Source organism: Dipodomys merriami, unplaced genomic scaffold (assembly GCF_024711535.1).
Source record: "Dipodomys merriami isolate MVZ:Mamm:240054 unplaced genomic scaffold, mDipMer1.0.p SCAF_1547, whole genome shotgun sequence".
Taxonomy (NCBI): domain Eukaryota; kingdom Metazoa; phylum Chordata; class Mammalia; order Rodentia; family Heteromyidae; genus Dipodomys; species Dipodomys merriami.
The window spans coordinates 38,090-50,753 of NW_027202879.1; positions in this window are offsets into that span (position 1 = coordinate 38,090).

Genomic DNA, 12,664 nt, shown 5'->3' on the forward strand with positions numbered 1-12,664 from the left:
ATACCACCAGTTTTGTGCTAGAACACTATCTTAAGGCAAGCATCAATCAAAGTCTGAATTTGCAAAGTCTATATTATACAGATATTTCATATTATTTGAATTTTAGAAGCTCCATTTAACAAATTAACGTTTAGACATTTATTTAGTTATTAAAATTGAACGTGCAGTGTGAAAAATAGTGTTCATTTTTATGAAAAAAAATACACTCAAAGGTTTAGATGACAGAATCTTTGGACAAATTGAAATATTCTATTATTCAAAAACGAAAAAGAATAATTAATTAAATTTCTCATGTAAACTAAAAGCAACAGGCTCTGTCAGCCTTAATGAAGCAATTTTATATTACATTAAATATTATATACTTTGGTCACATAATTTTCTCTTTTTAAACATAAACTATATTTGACAGAAAAAAGTAGATTCATAAATTTTGGGGTATATAAAAATCTCTGTTATTGGTCAAGTATTTCTAAGGTTTGAATAACAAGTCCTTTCAGAAACACTGAATTTCATGTATTTTATGTCAATAGTGATTTTAGAAATGAATCAATCTCAATATGAGATAACTAAAACACGAAATTCCATCAGTTATCCAATTATTCCAACAGACTTTAATAGAACTTATTTTTGAATAGCTACTCTCTATAGAATAACTAAGAAATAAATGATCATGATAGTATTTATTGTTCCTTCATCTATAAAGAAAGAACCTCACTATCGATGACACATACTTGAATAGAAATGCCATAAAATTATGAAAAATTCAAGTCATTATGATTTAGATGTAATAATCAAAAGTGAAATCTCTTGAAGCTTCCTTATCTGTTAAATAAAAAGCATTTGCCCTCTAAATATTTCATTCATTTCTCCAGCAATGGTATAACCAAACCACCTTTACTCCAAATAGTTTCTCTGATTAAGTCAAGTAAATATTTAGGAACAGAAGTTATCACAATTGTATAGAAGTATCTACCCACCACGCAATAAATTAAATCTTAAATCAAAAAGGATTGGGATTAATAATTAGCTTTCACTGTGTTGCCATAAAGAGGTGAACCCTTTCAAGTGGGCATAGTCATAAAGATTTGGTCACTGAGAACTTGTGATCAAAGAGAATGTTAAGATCAAATTCCTTTCTTCCTCTTCCTTCTTTTAATTCTCTTTCTCCTTCTCCTTTTCCTTCTCCATCTCCCTCTTCCCCTGCTCCTCTTTCTCCCTTCCCCCACTCCTATTCAACCTTTTCTTTACTTCCTCGCTTCCATGAATACAAATAATCCATCACTTGTTCCTGACATGGGGTATTGTGCCACCAGCAATGCAAAGCAATGAGGATAAGAAACATAAAATGAAATGTGTAAAACAAGAAGTCAAGATTTATCTTTCCTCCTTTTAAGTTAAGTTTATAATGTATTTTGTCATATTAATAGGAGACTGAAACAGCATGTTCTCATTTATTGTAAGTGATAAGATTTACTGGAAAAAAAATCAGACCAACATCGCCCTAATGAAATAATTGATTAAATTAATATTATATTAGAACAAATCTACTTTAAAATATTAGATATAATTGAATAAGAGGCAAAAAATCACCTCTATGATTTCTTACGAAAAGACAGCAGAATACGATCTGTTAACAAAAATGGGTCCCATGGAACAATGGGAAACAAAATCTACACCTACAGATTGTGATATAGCTAGAAATTAGTTTTCACTATGCTAAGTCTTTGACATTTTAGGTTTGTTTACACAGCTACTGTCATCTCTTAGGAAATGACTTTATTAATACTCAAGGGTTTGCAGCTTATAACCCAGCAACAAATAATGCTTCTAAATGTAAAAAGGCAGGGGCTTCTAGTTCAAAGCCTTGGCTTGGTGCCAGCTTAGTAAGTTATAGCTGCACCAGGGAAGAGGGGTAAAACAGGAGTGGGTATAAAAAAAAAAAGCACTGGTCTGAAGCCTCAAAATAAGGACCCCATTCTGTGTGCACCAAACAGTCTCTAACATGAGGTTCTTTTTAAATTAACAAGCACAATTTTAGATTTTTGCAGAGTGAGATGATGCATAGTTACAGACGAAGTCTGACATGTCAGGTAATCCAGTCTGCTCTTTCACAAGTTACCCAATAGCCAGGTTTCAACACGTATGACTAAAATGAGATTGTCCAAATTATACTGTGACTTTTACCTCTCATGAATCAAAATTCTGTCTAATAATTTCTGTCTTCCAGATGTTTTCACAATATTTCTCATGATCTTTTCTACTATTTTGTCTTCATTATTGATACTCATACTACTTTTTTGTTGTTGTCTTTTGTGTATATGCCATTTTTAGTGCTTGAACTCAATGTTTAATTGTCTTCCTTGTATTTTTTGCTCATGGCTGAGGACACGCTATTCTTTGTGCCACATCCTCACCTTCTGCCTCCTGCTGGATAATTGGAGATAAGTTTTCACATTTTTGTCTGTTTGGACTGATATTGAGCTAAAATATTCAGGTGTTAGCTTCCTGAGTTTCGGTGATTCTACACATGAACAACTAACACCAAGCTTTGCTATACTATTATTTTAATTATGTCTTGGAGAAAGTGAAGTCTATTTGCATTAAGTGTGCAATTTTCAAATACAAGTTTGAATATACTTGATATAATGTAACTGTTATCAATTTTAACAGTTAAATCAATGAATGCTAAACATTCCCAAAGAAATGTAATTGAAAAAATGCATAATTATTTTCTTTAAACAAGTAAAGGAACTATGAATTTCTTTCACTTTACAATTCATGTTTTATATAACTTTAATTAGCAAACTTCCATGACTAAAAGTAAATATATTAATTTTTTACTACAAGAAGCAAAGTGATTGTACTTAAGAATAGATATTTCATCACAGCCAGGAGATAAGTTTTTGAGCATTCTCCCCATAAAGAAATGTTACATGCAGAAATTAATGGATATGATGTGACTTGATCATTAAACAACATATAAATGAATGGGAGTATCACTCCATACTTCATAAATGTGTAAAAAATAATTATGTTGCTAGGCGCCAATGGCTCATACTTGTAACCCTATTTACTAAGGAGGCTGAGAGGTGAGAATCATGGTTCAAAGCCAGCCTAGGCACGAAAGACCATGAGACTCTTATCTCCAATGACCCACCAGAAAACTGGCTGTGGCTCAATTGTAGTTCACTTGTCTTGAGCTGAAGACCTGACTGACATCGTCCAGGTGACGATTTCAAGCTCCATGACCGACAAAAATTAGAAATAAACAGTTACAAATAAACTAATATTTTGGTATAAATGTTAAAATATGTATTATAAAAACCTTTAAATCCTCACTAGATATGCTAGTTTATATAAACGTAGAGAAGTTAACTCTGGTTTTAAATGTCATTGAATCAATTGTGTAAATCACACATTTCTCACTCAATATATATTTGTATGTTTATATACTTATAGGCCATAAGTATAATTAACTGATATGTGATAGGGAGTGTTGTTTTAGGAATCTCCCTTGGCTTTCTAACATTAACCCTTCTACTCTAAAATAAATAGTCTCTCTAACCTTGTAAGAGGTTTCATCTCATTGAAGCAGAAAAATATAAACCATAATCATTTTTTGGAACAACTGTAACATTTTACATGCATTTCACTTAGTTTAAGAACCAAAACATTCAAGTCATCTTAACTGTACAAGTAATAACAAAATGTCTTCTGAGCTTTTCAGTCTCTTAAGAGATGAAAACCTTTAATTATATATTTTTTTTTCTGCCTAACGTCCTATTCCTTAGAAAGATCTTTTGTGTTACCTTGTGTTCCTGATTAGAAGACAGGAACAAAAGCAATAATGAAAATAGCCAAGGAAAATATTTTAAACAATTATAAAACAATCGCCGACACTCCTGTATTCACTGGTTTTAATGAGAATATACGTTAAAGTATCACGTTTTTGTTTTCATTTAAAGAGCAATAATTAAACTTCAATTAACAGTGAAGAAGGGAACAGAAAACTGAAGACAGCTTGACTTTGAACAATCCAACATAAGTAAAATGGAGTTATCTTTTTTCTTTGTAGTTGCCAAAATAATAGAGAGCAACACCCAAAGGCAAGGAAACACCTAAGCCAAAGCAGTAAACGTTTGTCTATAAAATAATGGTGAGGGTCTGACTCGTTCAAAGTCAGGCTTGCAAAGAGGAAAAGTGTATTTGCTTTAGTGTGAACGATAAAAAAAAATATAAAAATTCTTTATTGAAATTTTACATATCTAGACTAGGACTTCTTGTGTTGGAGAAGAGGAAAGGTATGAAAAAGTTCAAGATTGTTTGACTATTCCCCAAGATCATTCTACTTTATCAGATATAGCAATGCAAGTTGCCTTGGTTACTCTTAGTATCATGCTTGTTTACATTTAGAAGCATTATTTGTTCCTGGGTTATAAGCTGCAAACCCTTGAGTATTAATAAAGTCATCTCCTCAGTGATGAAAGTAGTTAAAATGTCAAACACTTAGCATAGTGCAAACTATTTTCTAGCTATATCACAATCTGTAGGTGTAGATTTTTTTCCCATTGTTCCATAGGACCCATTTTTGTTAACTTCTTTTTAACCATCTGGTGATCCTATAACATCCTATACCATCCTGCAATTGCTTATCTTTACTGGATTCTCTAGTTTATGTTGGAAAGTTAGGAAGGAGAGAAGATTGAGTTACTGTTTCAGTTTTACCTTATTTTTTTATTAACTTAGAAACTGTAAATCAAAATAACATAACTTATCTTTATAATAAGAGGAGACAGATTTCATTTCTATATTCTTACCCTAGCTTTCTAGATAACTTTGGTACTTAGTGATCCCCAAATATTAAAATGAAGATAGGGAGCTTCTTGTTTAAATATTATTTAGGAATTCAAGACTACATTAATGCAAGGCCCTTAGTAGTATGTACATCATAAATGTGTATAAAGCTGGTGACAACTTTTTCTTATTCTCAGAAACTAGGATACGTGGTATCCTTGTAGTTGCATCAGGAAAAGGCTGTATTTGATTTAGCTTACTAAACCAACTCTGCTGTAAAATATTTCTACAAGATAATTGTCTTGAATGATCTGTACTTATCATTTACATTTCTAAAGGACAGTAATCAAAATAACTCTCACTAGATTAAAATAGAGCCTCCTACAGAGCTAAAATATTTTTCAGGTGATTCTAGTGGAAAAGGCATTTACTTCCTGTTCCGCTTTCCAGAACCTTCAGTATGTTTGTTCTTGTCTTTCCCTTAATCTTCTAATGTAGCATTTTACATCTTTCTGTTGATTCTTATCTAATGATGTCCCTTTCGAACTACAGCTGGGACTTTTGAGTATAATTTGCCAATCTGAAAATTATTCAAATTTGTGTTCCTTGGGTAATGAAAGGTGATTATTTTACAAACTTATATATAAAATGTAAATCTACATTTGATTGATTAGATATTTCGGGACTATAGATATTTTCAGAAGGAATATTACTGCCTACCACAATGAGTGCATAAGCATTCCTTCTACAGGTTATAACCTGTTACCCTTTCCTTAATTTTGAACAAAATATTTCTTCAATAAAATATAACTAGAAAAAATTTGGCTCCTGAAAGCATTTAATCCTGATTAAAAATTGTCATTTACTAGAAATCTTAAATATCAGACAGCAGCTCCTGAAGCAGTTCTGGCACTATCACTTTTTGTATATTCTCCTTACAATCTTCTCTTTTCAAGAGCATTTGATTGTTATTATTTTGGAATTATGGTTAATAGTTATTTGACTGCTATTTTTAAATAATGCACCACCAATACTCCTTCTCGTCTTTTAACTTGTTTATGTGTAATCTATTTCTGAAAGAAACACGGCTATTTGAATTACATGAACTGCTTATTGAAGTGTGGAGAGGAAAAGAAGAAAAAAGATGCCCCTGTGTGTATGTCATGTTGAAAATTTACCTAAAAGCTATTTTCTTAACATCATATGTTTTTTCATTTTTTTTGGATTCTGATAAAATTTAGCCTCTCAACTCACACAATGCTAATGCTGTCTTATTTCATGCCTACTAAAAGCAAACAACAAATTAGTATATATTTTAAATTTTTTAATTGTTAAAATTATTATTTATTAAAAAACAATATTTTTTTAAAAAATTAGCCAAGGAAAATTGTTTGTTAGATGTTTAGAGTCATGTGCATACTGTATTGTTGAAGCCAGAAAGGGAAAAATCATGCTTTTCTTCTTCCTTGAGCCACTCTGATTTATTTCATATATTTCTGAAAGAATAAAATTCTGGCTTTGAAGCCTTTTGCTTGATATCCACAATGTCTCATTCTTTCTTTATTAATAGGAAAATTTGGAGAAAGGATGAGAATTCTCACTAGAAAAAGGAGGAGAGGAAAAGAGAAGTGAGAAATCTAGATATTTCTTTCTCATCTCAATCACAAGTTCTTGATAATGATTGTGGATGTTAGATACAGTCTTCTAGAGTGATTAAACACATTTATAGAAAAAGTTAACCCCTCAAGTGATCACATAGAGAATGCTTATTTATTTAAAAAATGTAATAGCATCAAACAGGAAGTGTTATCTATTTATTTAGTACTGGTTTAGTATTTCTTAAATTCTGATGTGCTTTAGTCATACAAGAATGGTAAGAAACTAACATATTAATACCACATTCTAATATTCGCTTAATTCTTGCTGTGTTTGAGTTTTGCTTCAATTTTACATGCTATATTCTTCCACTATATAAGTTGAAAAAAGATTCCCTCTGGAAATATGCTATTTTTATCGGTAAGTGTAAAGAAGTTAGCTCTTAGACACAGACAATGGGATAGAAATCTTTCCTTAGAAGTAGCCTTTGACCACTTCTGGTTCATTTTTGTTAGCTGAAGTAAGTCACATGACCCATCTTGACATTGCAGAGTAGAGGTAAATCTCACCTACAGTAAGCTAATGCAGGACAGACTAATATGCCAAGATATGCAATACTTGAGATAAAGAGGAAAAAGAAGAGAACTATAATACAATCAGTCATACATGCCATCACATGTCTCTGCAGGAAGGAAACTATTATGTACCTTTGTTTCTAAAACTACTGAGATCTTTAAATCATGTCTTTTATGCTTCCATGTTACTGGAATTAGAGAACATCTTAATACTGAGACAACATAAAATCTCAAAGAAAGCTGGACTAATCATTTCAATACTACATTTTGTTCTGCTAGGACATGAAACCATTTTATAGACAATACTTTATACTGGTAACTTTTTTTTTTTTCCAGAACTGGATTTTGTTAATATATGTGATTTTCCACCAGAATAAATGTCTTCATTTATCTGCATTTTGTGCAGACAGCATATTAAAGTAGATGTGGAGTTCGTCAGTAGCACTTTTTAAAAGTGCAAAAAATGTGGACTGGGAGCCAATATACATTTTTTTCCAACATCACCTTCTACATCTCCTTCTTCCTTCCTAGGAAATACACCCAATCAATAAAAAGGCTTAGATTTTTGGCTCTTGAACTTGAAAGTGGAAGTAGAATGTTATGGATGTCGGGGATTACTTTTTATGTTTTTTTTTTATATAATAATGTAACATGCAACATCCCTATGAGTCCTGCAAGTGTTAACACTGTAGTCTTTAGGGATGTGATAGGAATGTTAGCCTTACTGGACTTAGTATTGTTTTCCACTTCCTTTTCTACCACCTAGCCTAAATTATAATACATAGTAATGGAATGAAAAAGTAATGCCATATTAAGAAAGTCATTTAGGTTTCTGGGAATGTGGCTTCATGGTACAGTGATTGCTTAGAGTGCAAGAAATCCTGGGTTCAATTCCTCAGTACCACATAAACAGAAAAGAAAGTGGTGCTGTGCCTCAAGTGGTAGAGTGCAAGCCTTAAGCAAAAATAAAGAAAAAAGTAAAAGAAAAAGAAAAATCTCAGGAAGAGTTCCCTGGCCCTGAGTTCAAGCCCCAGGACTGGCAAAAAATTCTTTAGCTAGTAAATGCCAAATAAAGAACCTATATTTGAATATATAATTGCTCCTTCCAATAATGATGTAACAATAGTTCTTATGTACTTTATCTATATTAGAAGGCTGTGTTGAGAAAAAAAATTGTTAGTAAGTCACGGCAATTAATGGCAGGAATGTGCTTAGGTATCAGGTGAAGGTTAATCCTGGAAATTCAAAGATTCCAGGCTTTTGACTGGTCACTGCTAATCACAATGAGAAGGGTCGTCTAAGTGAGAATTGGAAATCTTTTTGGTCAGTATGGAACCAAAAAGGCACCAGCTAATTAATAGTTGTGATAGAAGTGAAGGAATAAATCCAGATGGAAGAAATAAATGAGAATTGTTAGTTTTTTTTTTTTTTTAAGAGATAGCCAAGTAAGAACAGCACCATGCACGTGGAATTCAGGTAAGGAGCAGGTTTACTCTTCGTTCCGGCTGGCACCAGGCCATCTTGGTCCTCCACGTGGTGGGGAAAGGCCTGGGAAAGATTGCTGGGAGATCTGGGAAAGAGAAAGAGCTGGGAAATAGAAAAGAGCTAGAAAAGAGAGAAAAGAGCTAGAAAAGAGAGAAAAGAGCTAGAAAAGAGAGCATCTGAAAAAGAGGTGGGAAATGGAGAGCTAGGAAAGAGAAGAGAGCTGGGAAAGAGAAGAGAAGGAGAGAGCTGAGAAAGAGCTAGAAAAGAGCAGAGACAGGGCGTCTGGGCCTGGGCTAGTCTTTATCTAGGGTATGGGGACAGAAAGGTGTGGCCACATCAAATTTAGATTGACCTCAGTTAATGCAGATGTGACCTCTTCCAGGTGTCCTAGTTGCCTAGGTAACACAGGTACTGGATGGAGACTTTGCTGAGAGGAGGGTGGAGTTTGCTTGCCATCCAGGAGCGGACCTTATATTAATAATAACTAAATTATACCAGAAACTCTTCTAGGAAACCATATTTGTTTATTGAAGAACTAGTTATGAACCAAGCTTATTCCTCATTACCTTTAGCATTCTATATCACTTAGGCCAATTCTTAATCTCTGTGTGATAAATTGAATGCCATTCTATGTTGTTCTTTTCTATCTGATCTCCATTGCTTTCTAAAAATCTCAGTCTTTCTATATTTCTCTACTGACAATTATTTATACTAAGTCCACCGTCGCGTACATCAGAAGATGCTAAAGTAAGAGTCCAATAGCTCATGAGTCATTAATGTAACAACATGGAAAAGGAGGACATATTTATTGTTACCTCAAATTTTCTGAAAAGCTGAAATGTCATCATTTGATTCAAATTTCCATTATTTGTCTACAAGTCATTACTTGCACATAAATACAAAGATGAGCCAGGTGCTGGTGGCTCACATCTGTCATCCTAGCTACTCAAGAGTTTGAGACCAGAGGATTGTGGTTCAAAGGTAGCCTGGTCAGGAAAGTACATGAGACACTTATCTTCAATTAGCCATCAGAAACCAGGAAGTGGTGCTGTGTCTAAACTGGTAGAGCACTCAATTTGAACTTAAGAGCTGAGGAACAGTGCCCAGGATCAGAGTTCAAGCCCCACGACGAACAAAAAAAGTCAAATATACTTTAAGTTTCCCTAAAAAGAACTACGAACTGAATAGTATCGTCCCAAGCAGAAAAAATTTTCCAATAAGATTCAGTGCACCTACTTTTGCTGAATTATTTAAGTTATGGCTTCTTTGCTGGATGTATTCTCTTCTTTTAAAAATTGTCAAATATTACCATTATAATAACCTTCATCTAATACTTCTTGGTTCAAAAGAGAAGTCCATAAAGTTCATGTCATTTAGCTTTCTTACTATCTCAGTTCAAAGCCAACCCAGGCAGGAGAATCTGTCAAATTCTTATCTCTAATTAAACACCAAAAAATCCGGAAGTGGACTTTTGGCTCAAGCAGTAGTGTACTAGCTTTGGGGGCAGGTGGGCAGGAAAGACAATTGTTCAGGGACAGAGTCCAGCATCTGAGTTCAAGCCCCAGAAGCAGCACAAACTAAAGAAACAAACAAGCAAACAAAAAAAAACCCACATATTTCTTTGGGACTATCCTTAAAGCACTGGTTTGAAAAGAGGCTCCTTTTGCTGATCATACTCACTGGATCCTGCTTTTTGTAGTCCTTATTGATATGGCAAACTCAGGACCAGAATAAAGGAATGGATATCTGACTTTTACAACAAGAGAAATATCTCAGGAGTTAAATATCCATGCATAAGACATTTTAAAACCTCCGTGTCTTTGTTTCTTTGCAGTAGAACATTGTACAACAATGTTATTTCCATTTTTTCTATGCTGGCCTTCAAATGGCATGTTGTTTCCTTTTGTAATACTCTCAACTAGAAGTCTACAGAAAGTTTTATGAGTAAAGAGCACACTCGAAAAAGTCAGGGACAGAGTTTCCTTCAAGCCTTTGATTATTTTCTTGTACAGTAAAAGGAAAGCACAAATTAACTTGAACTTTGTCATTTTTCTATGTTCAATATCTCTCATGGATTGAGCTTCTACTTCCTGTAAAAGTTCCTTCCTATTACTTCCGTAACAATCTACGGTGCTGCTCCAGGCAAAGTGAATGTTTTCTGGCTTCATTGAAATAGCACAAAGACATCTTTGGGCATGAGGTAACACGTGTTTCAGAGACATCTTAGCAACGAGAAAATATAGAATTTACATGTCTTATAAAACATTATCCATGTACATATGGCCATATAAGACTATGTTAAGTGAAATGAGCCCAAAAATAGGGACACCAATTGTTTTTTTTTTCTTTCTTACTATTGTTTTTAATGCATCTAACATATATTCTGTGTTTTTTTTTGTTTCTCTTCTATTTTCTTCTTCCATGGTATAACCCGTTTCCACTGTTTGATATCAGGGACCTTGCACATACATTTTTCTAATGTGGGGAGGGGAAGGGAAATAAAATGGTGAAACAAGGATACAGTATGACCTGTTTTAACAATGAGATGAACAAAACACTATTTTGAAAATGAACTTTACAACTTGGGGATAGGAGGGGAGAGTTGGGGTGATGGGGAGAAAAGGCATGGCAGGGAAAAGACAAAAGAAAAGGTAACAATGTTCGTTAGATAGTGTAGTCATTAACTTACTTATGTAACTTTAACCCTTCTGTCCACCATTTTCACAATAAAAAAACATGAAAAAGGAAAATATTATCCTGGAGTACATTATGTTCAAATTTCCTAAGTGCTCTGTAAATTAAGACCTATTTTAAGTGGGAAGAAGTTTCTCAGAAACATTTTTGTCAGTGTTTGTGTTGTGCATTATTACCCAAGTGTACATAAGTTAACAGAAGGAGAAACAATAGGAATAGGACAAAGAGAAGTTCTGTATTTAAGTATAATGGTTCAATACTCTATAGAAGACTCTGCAAATAAGACAACTTTGAAAAAATAAAGTCAAGGCCAGCATGTAGATCTATGGGAGTGACATAGAGAAAGCATTTCTACTAAGTGGAACATGAAGGATGAGACCAGTCTCTTTCTTCTACTACCTCTAAATCATGATAGCTAATCATTCAAATTTGTAAAAAGTAGAATGGAAGAATAATTCTGGATCCAAGCAATTCATATATAAGACCGTGGACTTAACTGGAAAAAAGGCCATGTTGAGAGAGCAGGAATTATACTAGCAATGAAATAGTGGCTAAGATTACATTTCTTTTTCTTTTTCTTTTCTTTCTTTGTGTGTGTGTGTGTGTGTGTGTGTGTGTGTGTGTGTGTGTGTGTGTGTGTGTGTTTTGATGGTAGTGGGGACTGAACTCCGGGCCTGGGCACTGTCCCTCTATTCTTCAGCTCAAAAATTTTTTCTCTACCTTTGAGCCCCACACCACTTCCAGTTTTCTGATGGTTAATTAGAGATAAATGCCTCAGAAACTTTCTACTCATGCTGGATTTGAACTGCAATGCTCAGATCTCAGCCTCCAAATTAGCTAGGATTATAGGTGTGAACCACTTGAACCCTGCTTAGGATCACATTTCTAACAGTGTATACTCAGCATATGTAATGTGTATGTTCATCTATCTTTACATGAACTCTAGTTAAAAATCTGGGAAACAGCTTAGATTTTACACTCACAAAAATGGTTGTACTTCAAAAGGTTGTATCCCTGGAGAAATAAAACTTAAGAATGTAAAGGAGTCTGGGAAGTTCAGTTTGCATCTAGCTTGGGCAAAACAGTCTTTGAGACACTATAATTAACCAGCAAAAAGATGCATTAGAATAATGTCTCAAGTGAAGGAATACTAATTATGAGCAAGATTGCTGAAGAAGAGCTTGAGGTTTTTGCATACATATATACATACAAATACTCACATACACACAGAGGTACTTATATGTTCAAACACACATATGGAACAACTATCAGATTATGTAGAAAAGTTAGAAAATATGTCCTGAGTAAAAATAAAATCAAGTGATAATTTTTAATATTAGAAAGTCCTCAAGTGAAATTTCCCCAAAAAGCTTGAGAATATTACATAGGTGGGAACAGAGATAGTAAGAAAGTCAAGTCATCATTAATAAAGGGATCGGATCCAGGGAGGAATGAATCCGAGACCCCTTCAGGTGCATCTGAAAATGTTCATATCTTGTGTCAAATGTTAGAACATCTTT